The 13,325-nt window shown below is 39.0% G+C and overlaps 1 long non-coding RNA gene across 6 annotated transcripts in view; it reads right to left on the minus strand.

Annotated features, from left to right (window-relative positions):
• Positions 1-11,713, minus strand: part of LOC121905150 — a 142,813-nt gene extending 131,100 nt beyond the window's left edge. For 5 of the 6 annotated variants that reach the window (XR_006098363.1, XR_006098362.1, XR_006098364.1 and 2 more), the window contains exons 1-2: positions 11,526-11,713; positions 11,070-11,202 (exon numbers count right to left, since the gene is read on the minus strand). This is a non-coding gene — a long non-coding RNA (uncharacterized LOC121905150). Of the gene's footprint in view, positions 1-3,546; positions 4,774-6,262; positions 6,367-11,069; positions 11,203-11,525 lie in introns of those variants that run through there. The other variant, XR_006098361.1, reaches the window with a different exon arrangement.
• Between the last annotated feature and the right edge of the window lie 1,612 nt (positions 11,714-13,325).

The raw sequence follows: 13,325 nt of genomic DNA on the forward strand, positions 1-13,325 counted from the left end.
AGCACATTAATGCCCATGTATTTGGAATGAGATATCTAACAATCACATACTTTTTTGGCTATTTGGTGAATCTTTCAGTCAGTTTTAGCCACAATTGACTTGTGATCACTGTTTTTGTTGCTATTGCAGTCTCTGTGTTTGTTTATTTGATTTTTGAGAGTTTATCACATTAATTTTGATGCACCTGCAACTCAGGTATCAAAAGCTGTGAATCACAAGTACAAAAGCAGCTGTACTCAAAAGAGTCATTAAAATGAATACCAATTAGCTGTGTGTGCCAGCTCTAATAGATGTTTGAAAGTCAGACTTTTTAGGAGTGAAATTTCAGCAGCGACATAAGGCAACCTAAAAATGAAGCCAGATAGTTGCTGCCTGAAATTGCTGGTACATCAGTTACACACATGGGATAATTTTGTAGTGTGGCAAGAGGAAAAGTCCAAAAATCACGATGCCAAACACAGGGCCAAGAGGAACACTGGTCACACAGGTCATGGTCAAACTGTCATGGAAAACTGGCGAACTCCCCCGTGTGTGTATGCATGAAATCATCAGTGTTTATGTGCATGAGCGATTTGTATATTTGCATGTTTATGTCTTTGTATATGAAAAAAAATCTCACAGAGAGCATGCATAACTGTAAGATTTGTGTGTGTTTGTGAGTGTGAGACAGAAACAGAGTGTAATCATAGCAGTGCAGGGTGTTGACTCTACAGGGATGTGCAGTAACATGCCGTCTAATTAACAGTGTCCTCTCCGTGGTGAGGCTGGTTCCCACAGCCCCAACAGCCATGATTAAAAGAAACACTCTCAAAGGACGGGAAGCGCTTCCAAATTCACTCCAGATACTTCCTGGAAGCCATCCACACACAATCAACCATCTCATCTTGACCAGAACGGACGCTCTTTTAACTCCCCGTCTCACTCTGTGGCTGGGTCCTTCTCAAGTACGCATACACTCTTCTCTGACTTTCTCTCTCGCTTCCTTCATCTGCCTTTTTTCTCTCGACTCCTCTTTTCCCACAAACACTCGTTCTCTTCCCTGCCCTCTCACTTATCCCACCCTCGCTGTCTGCCAAGGCTTCACATCAAAGCCAATGATTGGTTTCTAACTGTTCAGCAGGCAGTATTTTATCCTGCTTTGTGTGAAGAGACCAAAATAATCAGCATGAATATGGAAAAACCTGCTTCTATGGTAACATCCAGCCCAGTAATATCCATATCAGTCGAACTAACTTGGCTTAATTTGACTTACATACAAACGGATGGCAACACTTTAGTCCAAAGTCCCCTTGGCTTAGAGTCACATTGTAAACACTGACTTTGACTTTTGTGTATAAATATACCAACTTGTCAAGGTTGTTGGCTCAGTGCTTAAATTGACTCATGTACAGAAAGCAACAATTTATACTTCAGTTCTGTTGTTTTCTTGGCACCATCTCCACCTCCTGATGTAAAGTCTCTTCACCTTGGTTTGACTTTTCCCGTGCACTATCACTACTCAACGTTGTTGGCTACAGTAAATGTACAGCAAGGTTTCCAACTTTAATTTATAGTTAGTTGAACTAAATTAGTGTCCTGTCCTTGGCCTCAAGTTTTCTTAAAACATACTCATCTGGGATAAAATATCAGAAGTTTTAGGTTTTACATGCATAACTGTAGAATCCATGTGAAATAAAATTTCAACATTGGATTATAGTATCAATACATTTAGTCAACAGGATGACAAGAATTATTGTAAAAAGGGTTAAATGTCCCTTTATGAAACTGCACTTCAGCCTTTGTAGTATTTTGCCAAATTTGATGATGACATGTTGAGGTGATACAGTGAATCCAACTTAAAATTCAGTGTCTTGCTGGCTTGGAAGACATGGAAATTACAATTTATCCTTTATGACAATTATCCTGGGACTATATCCTGGCAGAGATATACATTTCTTCTGTGTGTGTCTTTGTTGGTGGGAAACATGTCCCACCTATGAGTGATTCTGATAAGATTGACTCTGCTCAGTCTAACACGCCATTACATTCCTGCTGAATATCAAAACAACATTTTCACGGTTTTCCAAGTAAGGCAGGCTATGGCTGATTGCAATCTAACAGCCAGAGTACAATACAAACGCATGAGCAATGATCATTTCACTGTAAGCCACTAACATTACATATCAGAGGACACGTAAAATAAAACATTACCGATACAAGCACGGGCTCCTCAGCACAACACAGCATCGCAAGTCCTCAGCAGTGCAGACACAGATAAGAATACTGGTGACTGTTGATGACAATGTAAATGTTCTATAGGCAAGCATTTACCTAAAACAGATCAACATAATAGTGCCACAGAATTATTTACAGCAAGCTCAGCTCAGTAATACTCAAACTTGTTACTAGTGAGTAACTGATGCCAGCAGCTTAATCTCCTCCTTTCACCCTGCAGTCCAAGGATGAATTACTTTTGACGTCCATGACCACAACTCAAATCTTGACAGAGAGGTACATTGTGGAATGGGCAAAGTGTTTATCGATAACACATTTTTATTTCAATCAAGTACACAAAGTTTTTGAACTTACTGCATGTCAGCGTGAGAAGTCTAGAAAAAAAAAAGTCATGTCTTTGATTTCAGCTAGATATAGTGGCGTCTGACTCACATACACTGAAAGTATAGATGTGTCTGTTTCAACTCTTTGGTATTATAAACATTTGTAGGTGTGCTTAGTTATAATAGCTACTACTAACACTCATATATACACATATCTATACACATAGATATCTCAAAACAAGGCTTACCTAATCTGTTGCTGGCCACATTTTGGCCTTTGTCAGGGCTCAAAAACTGACATCCATAGAAAAGTTTGGTCTCATCTTGAACCAGAGCATCTGCAGATTAACATGTTATGATCCACTAAAGTTAGGCATGATACCAGATGAATTAATCCCTGTTTTTGAGAGTCACAAGTTTACTTCACTAATTTTGAACATTGCTTTCCAATATCAGAGAGAATACATTTTATGCTAATAACAGATTTTATGTTAGTAACATCAGAGTAGAAGCAGACAGAAAGTGTGAAAAAGACTAATTTACAGCTCTAGACAGTCACAATAGCTCTCCAACCAAGCTGACAGTTAGAGAGTCAGCTAGCTTGGTTGTCAGTTGGACAAAATCTTAACACAATTTATTCAAGAGACGTAGTTTTACCATAGACTTTTGTCTTACAACTGTCTGCAAACCATGTCTCTTTTTTTTTCTTCATCTTACATAAGGTTTAAGATAACAGATTATACTCTGAAGGCAGGGTCTTCCCGTGAGCACAATAAGTTCCAATCATCCCCTCTTATTTCTGTCAGAGGTGGTGCTGCAACCTATTCCAGCAGACACTGGTCAAAAGCCAGGTACCCTGGGCGGGCTGCATTTCAACTGAAGTAAAAGCGGGACCACTACCTTGAAGCCTGCTTTAACTTTAATATTGGAATGTTAAAAGAACAGCAAATCACATGTATATATTCTTTAATATTTATTAAAATTGTACAAAGTTTTGAAGCATGAACAAAATGGCCTGTGAAACTTAGTCTGTCTACAAAAAGTATCCAGTAATGGTACCTGTTATTGCGTTGAAATAAAGCAGTGTCATTGCTGCTGACACTTCAAATCTACCACGTGCAGCATGTCATACAAGCCGCAGATTAGCAGCTACAAATGACGCATTTCAGTAAATTGCTTCCAGTGTGCTTGGGTTTAACTTCAATCAAATTCTCCTACAAACCCTGGACTCACTGGAAAGCTATACCCTGGTTTCATAAATTCTTAGGTGGAGCTGACAAATTGTCTGAAAGGAGGGATGGTATCTGCCATTTGGGGTCTTCACCTCTAAAAATAATAAATTCTGAGTAAGCATATTTTGATACTGCAGTATTAGAAGGAATCCCCACGGCTCAGTGGATTAAGTCCTGTGACATGATGTGAATCCTCCCAATCTTTGTCACATTGTCCTTTTTCCTGTTGCTCAGTGAAATGAATTAAGCAGAAATGCTTTTATGAGGCAGAAAATGGAGGGAGACATACAGAAGGACTGTAGCAGATTGAGGAAGGAAGGGGGAGAATGAAAAGACATATTTCTCTCTCAAAGATTGATAAAAGAGAGATATTTCTGTATCTCCGGGCTAATTCAATGAGTAGTGCCAGATCTCACTGGGGATTTACAGGGCTGGCTTCAAAACAATTAGCTGGAGAATGGGATCCGTTTAAAAGAAGAGGAGACGAGGAGATCTTAATACAGCTGTGGGTATTTCCCCATGGAGGACTCATTTTTACAACCTCCTTGCAGAGTCTCTCTCTCACTCGAATACTGCAAGCCAATCTCCTCTGTCTCATTTCACACAGAAGACAATTTTCTGAAAGCTGCTGTAGGGAAAAGAAAGAAAGAAGGAGATATGAGAGGGTGTGAGGTCTGAGACGGTGTTAGAGAGAGGAAGTGAGAAAGTTATAGAGACTGAAAGAAAAAGATAAAAACACAATTGGAAGGGAGGGAGCAGGGAGACTGACGGTGGGGAAAAGAGAGGACAAGCTCTAACAGTGAGACAAACAAGAGCAAAAAAAAATCAAAACAGAAAGAAACACACTCAGAGAAATAGATAAGGCTCGGCAGAAGGCAGGTTCTGGTTGTCTGGGGAGCCGGAAGATTGAACATCCCTCTCTCTTTATGAGGACTTCCTGCTTGCTGCCCTCTGTATGTCGAGGGCCAATCAGTGACTCCATGTGTCCGTGGGGGCCAATCAGTCTGAGTGCAGAAGAACTAAGTCAGCACGTCTTTGTCCACACAGGTAATCAAAGACACTGTTAAACGTCTACCGCTGTGAATCCCTTTTCACATGCTCTTAACCCAGGGTTATTCACACTGTAGCACTCACAGTAGAGGCTGCCTTGAGGTGGTGTAGCCCCTTCTCACGTGGCAGCAGCTAACTGTGAGCTGAGTTATTGTACTGTGTTAACCCTTTGACTTTAACCTCAGGGCTAATACTGTGTTCACTAAAATCAACAGTTCCCGACTTGTAAATACCATTCACATTAACATTCAAGTGATTTTCCCTCAAGCTCTTATCCAACTTGGTCCTAAATAATAGAAGTGCCTTAAAACCATACACCTCATTCCAGTGAATGTGATAAAATCATTTAAAGCAGCACTAATCAATATTTTTAGATGAACAGTGGATTCCATGACCACGTGTAACAGGAACAGTGTTGCTCGTGGTGACAAACCTACAGATAATTATCACCAGTCTCTGATCTACTCGGCTTTTTAGCATCATTTAACTCATTTTGTTGTTAACAACCCTCGAATGTGTTGTTTTGTTCAGTCTTATTGCTTTTCACACTCATTTCCAGCCGCAGAAGGCAACTGTTTTCAGCTAAAAAGTTCTGATAAAGCCACTGTACGCTACCTGCTCAGCGCCAAACAGCCGACAGACAAAGTTAGCGTCTAGCTGGTGAACATGGTAAACAGCTACATATTTCCCTCAGGGGTTGGTGGAGACAAAAAACAGAGTTTAAAGGTGAGTGAGTATTGGATTTACATCAGGGTGACAAAAACGACTACAAATGAATGCTAATACTGCTCTGTCTGCTGGATGTGTGGGCAACTATTAGCTAACAAATTCGCCATATCAACTCAAAAGGTGATCATATGTCAGTATTAATGTTTAAAGCTTGTCAATTAATAAAATTAATTATGGCAGAGTTTTATGGATATACTTGAGTGCAAATGAACAGTAAGTCTTAACCCTCACACAAGCACCTCTGCGATCAGGCAACCCTCTCGAGCAAGTGGAATCTAAACAATTTCTCTTGGGACAATGATGCCAGTGGGTACAGCTGTATCACAGAAAGGATTAGAGGAATCAATCACAGACAATGATTACTTTTTGGGGGTCAATTTACTTATTAAGCTGGCCTTCAGGAAATTAAGTGTCCTATCTGACCTGAGCCTTCGTTTTGAGCAACATTTCTTAAAAACTTTTCCAGGCATGTATTTCTATTTAAAAACATTGCAAAAATGAGCCTGATATTGAATGTAAATGATAAAAGGAGGATTATAAATGTGTAGAATAGCTCTAATGTGCCCAGTGTGTGCAGTAATGTAGCTTCACTGTCTTTGCAGTTTCACTGATCATCCATTGTTTTTTTACCTGTCTTACATGTGTATCATTTTGTAACATTGTTAATCTCGTTATAATTTTTACTGAAATACATCTTTTGCACACAGTACTTACAGTATATACACTATAACAGCAGTTCTTTGTGGTGCAGCAGCCCATGTCATCAGACTACTCCCACTCACACCCCTTTCCTCTCAGTATGATAAATGGACTTCTCCCTGGAGAGTAAACAACAAAGTCATCCAACCTCAGCCCTACCAGTCACTGTCACTTTCAGGGATACAGAGTCAGAGGTTACATGTAGCAGAAATACAGTTATTAGACATGTAGACACAGCGCAACGAGAACATGTAACAATGTCATATCAGAATTTGACAATGACCTGAGGCCAACCTCTGACCTGCAGGTTTCATGGAAGACAATGCCTTTTAAAATGTTGTCTGACATGTATTTTCTGTAGCATAACAGTATTTTGTGGAGGTTAGTGCTCATGTTGTTAACCCACCTGTATCTCTTTTTCTTTTTGTCCTTCTAATGTATTGAGAAAGTGTATTAAGTAATTGGTTTCTAGCAGTGTTGTAGAAGAACCTTGCTCTCTCTCTAGTTTTGTAACATCATATATATTGTTTTTAAAATCAAACTATTATATCCAGTTAACTTGCACCTATACAATATAGACAATTTTAGAAATGTCATCTGCTTAAGTTAGCAAATACCAATCAAAGAGTTTAGAGTACAACAAAGCAAGCTAATATTAATCTTTATTTAGGCAATAAACATTAGCCTTTGCTTGCTGCATGCTTGCTTTGTGACTTGTGTCTTTACTTTGCCGCCTTGTTGTCACTGAATAATTAATAATAACCTGAGAATCATCAACACCAAGAAGAAATGTGCACTTTGCTTACAGCTTGGACTTCTGGTTTTCTGTTAACCTGAAGAAAATTGAAAACTCTTTAAGCAAAGAGCCCCACAGTTGTCAACCACTTGTGAATTCAATAGCATTTCCGTCTGTGTATTCAGCTTTTAATTCAGAGTTTCTGTATTATTTGCATGTTATGGTGTCTCTCACACTGGGGACCAATTAAATGATAAAGCAGTGCTGTTACAGGTTTATGTAAATGCACCCTGCGAGAGAGCTGTATTGATAAATGGCGTGGAATTACAGAACAGCAAATAACTGTAGGTGGTGTACATTATTTTCCCTTTTTAATTGATAAGGTTGCAGAGGAAAATGTAGTGTCTTGGGGTGAGTTGCGAGCCTTTCTCAAGGGTCATTTGCTTTAAAGTGAAAAGAAGGGAGGAAAATGAAAGAAATACAGAGAGAAAACGAGGAAGAATCACATACTCTAATACTGTGGCTCAACAGCTTGTTCAGCTAAGCACACAAGTGAAAAATGGAGTCTCTTATTGTGGCAGCCAATATCATTAAAGCTGCATTAAGCAATATTTTTTTACATTAACATTGAATCAAATGGCTCCCTGAATCAACAACCCAGGCTGCAGTTCTGCAGATTTCAGCCACTTTTTCAGCTCATTCTCTTGCTTTGCCAGACCAACACAATCAAAACAATACTTGTTCATATCATATCAAGGACTGGTGCTCTCATCCCACAAGCTCACACAAGCTGTTTGTACACCAGATGTACACTTAGACAAAGTGACTGGTGAAGAAAGTTTAACTTAAGCAAGTCATATAGCAAGTCAAAGCCAGAGGTTGGGGAACCAAACCTGGGCATAAACATTAGTGATTTTTGGACTTTCCACTGGTGGTCAAAAAGAGATCTCCAATGGGATGCCATATTGCTGTTTCTTCCTTTTTTAATGGAACACACTATATATTCCATTAACATTCAGAGTGTGCTGAAAGTCAGTTGCTTAATTTAATTGACATGTCACCATTGAGGACTAACACATAATGTGTTAAGGAAAAGAAAATAACACTGGACATCGTAAAAAAATACAATGAATGATACAAATCGTAGACTGTATATAAAGACAGACTTAGCGAGGTGTGACATTGCCTGTTGGTTTGCATTGGTTGCATTGGAGTTGCTGTTTATGGATAGCGCCAATTTTTTCCATTTGGATCCAGGAACTTCCAAATAAGGAGTGCGGAGTGTCGCCTTCCTACCTCAGACCAAAGGTCTGGCTTACTGGAACACTGACCTGTGCACACTTGGGCTAACGTTAGCTACTTTAGCTAAACTGTCCTAAGAGGGCAGGTATATTAGTCAAGTCACATTAAATTTACCGAAATATTGTGACGACAGTCCGACTTAGTGTGAGTCCAAGAGCCTGGGAAAGCAGCAGGTGAGTGAACGAACACAGCTATCAATCAACGCCCACGGGACAGGCATCAAAGCCTACTATAAGTCTTCAAATCTTATTAACAGAGCAATATTTCTAAAATGACCACTAGCACACCAATGAAAGGGCCCAAATTCAGTGACTAAGACCATAACAATAACCACTTAGTACTTCTAAAGAGAAGTTGACACTTTTTGAATGGGAGCAAGGAATATTTTTTGGAGCCAGCATCTAGTGGCTGTTGGTGGCATTACACTTTAAAAAGTGCTTCAGCATCAGCTTCAGCCTCAAACCATGGTAGTTGCTGCTTGACACAGATGAAATCAATGGTTTACATGACTCAAAATTACAATCACTCACAGCTGCACTATCACTTTCAAAGAGTATCTTCCCACATCACAAGGAAGACTGATTTACACAAAAAGCATCTGGACTTTTATGAAGCATCATCCACTTAGGAGAGACTGACGGACCAAAACATTCACAAATACACACATGCACACATACACAAACATACACACACGCACACTCAGACATGAGTCAGAAAGGCCTCTTGATGTTCTCATCAAGCCAGAAGGCACAGCAGGGACTGACAACTCACTGTCAAGAGACACATCAGCAGACACACACATGCAAATGCACTCACACAGGATGTCTAAATGTCTAAATAGTTCCCCCCCAGTGAAGCAGTTTTTCTTTCATCAAAAAAGTCACCTGTTTGTGGTTCTGTAGGTGGGACGTGCGAATTAAATTTGTAATACTAGAAAATGGGATGTTTGCATCTGGTCTCTCTATGCCCTCTCAAGACAGCAGGATCGATATCGAGAGATAGAAACTGTGCATGAGCGTGCACTTCAGTGTCAGTGTGTGTCTTTGTCTGAAAAGAGACAGGGGAGAGGCAGTTATTGTCTTTTTCTTTTTTTTCTAAATAAGAGTGACAGATAATACAGAAGTTTATTAATTACAAAACTTGAGTGAGCACAGAAAAAGTCAAGCTGTAATCAGTCTGCCAGTCAAGGTTTGTGAGCACAGAGGGACAGTTTTATAAGGACTAAACAAGTCTTTTGCAGAAAATGACTGATTTGTTCAAAATGCAAATTTTCTTGTCCCACCTCATAATATTCGCCACCTTTCTAAACATTAAATGCTTGCAGGATAATTTTACGAACTGCTGTAATCTTCCTGGACTTGGTGTTATGATTAACGGTTTCTTCAGCATTCACACTGACTGCTCCTCAAGCTCCTCAGAGGCAAAATCATTTATAAACCAAAGCAAGCAAAATTTCTTTCAATACATCTCTGAGCCCATAGACAGGGCCATGCATCAGTCTAGGTTATCTCTGAAGACCTTAACATTACTTAACATCTTATATCAATGATGTTATAGTTTCTGACTCTGTGTATTTTAGTCGTGACCTGGATACCGCATTAGCCAGTCACTGTTTGAACCATCAAAGCATCACTTCAATACCAAGGCAGCTAGTGGCTTTCAAAAGTTATCACTGCTCATATTTTCAACATGTGATCTTGTGAGGACATTTAGTAAAGAAAATGAAAGAATAGCATTTGCTCAGAAGTGAGAAAAGTCCTTGGGAGTTTAAGGAAGCCATGAGACTGATAAAAAATGACCACATAAAGGCAATTAGTGCTTGAGGTAAATGGCAAAAGGCTTGAGGGTATCACACAAAATCAGTGCCAATGTACAACAAGAGATTTAAACTTCAATGGTGATCGGTTTCTTTAAAATTACTGATGATAACATTGCATTTCTTATCTTTACCCTGATAGTAACCTCTCCCTCCTCTATTACAAGCACACAAGCTGTGTCTGTTTAGGTTCTGGTAATAGTAAAATGATAAAATCCAAAGGCTTGAGTGATGCTGCAGATCAAGTCCTCCATTTATCCCTTTGGTTCATTTCCCACAACCTTTTATATACAGCATGCGGTTTTAATTGCCTATAATTAAGCACTGGCAATCGTCAACGCCTTCCTGCAATCTGGTGTTTTCCTCAGTGTCTTTATCAAATGCTATTATCACAGTGCTTACAGAACTAATATCACTCTCACACAATTGAGGAACCCACAGAAGTGTTGTCACTGGCTTGTAAAACCAGTAGGTTATACATTCAGAAATGGTTGTACATTATAAAGTTATAAAGTATAGATTTGGTATGGTTCAGCCTCAAACAACTCTTATGAGGCTACCATGGTTAGCACTAAACTGGTGGCATAAAAACAAATTTAATTTCTCAATTTACGACCAACAGTTATAAAATAGTTGCTGTAGCCTAATTGGAGTATCTGCAAATAATGGTCCAACAACAGCATTTAGACGGTGAATAAATATGCTTGTCAAAATTTGCTAGGTTACAGATCTGACAAAATGGTGGATGTAACAATAGCTGTGTATTAAATCACTCCCTATTTACTATATTGTACACGTTATTCAGGGATGTGCAGAGGATGTTAGAGAGCAAATAATGAAATAAATATATGCCCGGAATGACACTGTTAAAGGGATATTAAAATGTATGTATTTAAAACAAACCCATGACTGAGGTTGGTTCAAACACTGCTAAATGACAAGCACATGTTAACCAGCCCAACTCTTACCTACTGTAGCCCTCTGACTGACATCCTCACTTGCAGAAGCTCTGCCGCTGACAAAGCTGTACTTCCTCTGGCTGCATGGCTGCTTCTCTTGCCTCCATATTCGTCTCTTACCACCTCTCCATAGAAGGCATAACTGCTTCAGAAATAACGGGCAATAAGAAGATGTTGATATTATATGGCTGAGATACTATTACTATGTGCCAACAAATTAGTTTAATACAATTCACATATCATATATTAATATTGAGGCCTGGAAGACATCATGCATTTAAGCCACATTTAGATGAGGTGTATTAGACACTGGTTTATATAAGATTTTAACAGTTAAAATCCCTTCATCCCCTCCCTCCCTCCCTCCCTCCCTCCAAAAATACTGAAAAAAAGTGCTTATACTTAACTATTTGCCTAAATATATAATGACATTTAATCAACAGTTAACATAGTCATTGAACGCACCTCATTGGCTGCTTGCTAGGAGGAAAACGTCCTTAATTTCGTCGTATCTCCTACATTTATCATATCATCGTTATCTGTAGCTTGTGGGGGATAAGGATGCAAACCATTTTCACAACTTTATAACTAACTTAGACAACTTGGAGAAACATGTTAAGTGACAGCGCTTTAAATGTGATGTGCGATGATAATAATAGTCCCCCCTCCCCCTCCTCCTCCCCGCCCCACTGAACGTTAGTTCCACGCTACTGAGTTCCGTCACCTAGAGTCACTTAACCTCACGGCAAACTATTAACACTAACATATACTAATATAAATTCTGTCAGCTACACTCAGAAACAAGATGACATATTGAGTATACTGTTATGTCATGCTGGATGTAGGAAGAATAACAGGAATTTATTTATTTATTTTAAAAAACACCCCTGAAAAGGGGCACTTTCCCTCTAGGAGGCCAAAAGGGCAGGTGCTCAAGGTCCCTTTGTGCACCTGCCCTGTGCACGTGCCAGACTATACTTATACTACACCATTTTATTTGAGTATCCAAACTCTGTGTTTAGATTTAACCACTAAAATGTGATTTAATATGCGTTTCCATCCGCTGCCATTTTTCGAATATTTGGAGTTACCAAGATAAATATCTGTTGGCACTATTTTTCCAGTTGGGCCCATTAAACCAGTAATTAAAAGAACACCAGTCAAACCTCAAACTGATGAAAAATAACATGGAAAACATGATGACATTTCTCTTTGTTTCTTGTATTAATTTGAGGGATATTACAGTCTCCTCAGTGGTCCACACAGATTTGATGTTTTCGTCTGCTGCTATTTTTCATCTCTTTAATGGAGAGGAAATGTAAGTAGACATTTAAGTCACATGCTCCATGTATACTGTAATATGATTTAATTGCTAAATCTGTTTCCATGTACTTTGTCACATTTTGCTTTTATTCATTTATTAATGTATTTATTGGGACCATGTACAGTGTTAAACATAATTGTTACCATTTCATGTACTGTACAAGAGTTAGCTTACAGCTAATTTTCATCTGCAGTTCCTTAGGCAGGACACAATTAAAACATATAACAGCACAAGAACAAACAGTACAAAGCAAAAAAACACAGGACACATAATACACCAACTTTTCGACCTCCCATTTTTGTTATATTTTGAGACTTTTTAAAATCTCTGGTGTTTCCACTCAGGTTATTTATGTGCAAATTGAAAATGCAAATAAAAAAAGGTGATGGGAACGCACCTTATGTCAGTTAAAAGGTTAAAAGTAGAGGTTGCTACTAGCAACAGCATGTTCAACTGACACAAACTGCCAATGACAGAACAGTATGTGAGGTGTTTGTCATATGGACAAATGGAAAGATCCCCCCAAACCTGAAGCTGGTGTCTATACTTTTTAAATAATATATCATTGTACTGTAGCATGTACAATATATTCATAATTTCAGTATGGTTAATTGATGTAAAACACAAAATAAAGCACACGAAGAAGCTTTCCTCCAGAAGAAATGTTACAATAAACTCGTACACACTGATTTTGAGGAACAACTGTAGACCAAGTGTCAGACCACACTGTTGTGAAATATATTGTCTGTGACACTCTTGCCAAAGTGCTCTCTCCACAGGTGGGCATTTCTTCACACACCGGCCCAGTGAGGGCGGTGTGTGCTTTTGACCTTCATCTTTCCAGCTCATGAACTTTTGACAGGATGAGTTGGTGTTTCGCTTTCAAGTCCTCTTCGAAGCACAAATTAGAAAGAGGTGCTGTAAACTCTGCACACTAAAAG

The sequence above is a fragment of the Thunnus maccoyii genome, chromosome 10 (genome assembly GCF_910596095.1).
Source record: "Thunnus maccoyii chromosome 10, fThuMac1.1, whole genome shotgun sequence".
Lineage (NCBI taxonomy): Eukaryota > Metazoa > Chordata > Actinopteri > Scombriformes > Scombridae > Thunnus > Thunnus maccoyii.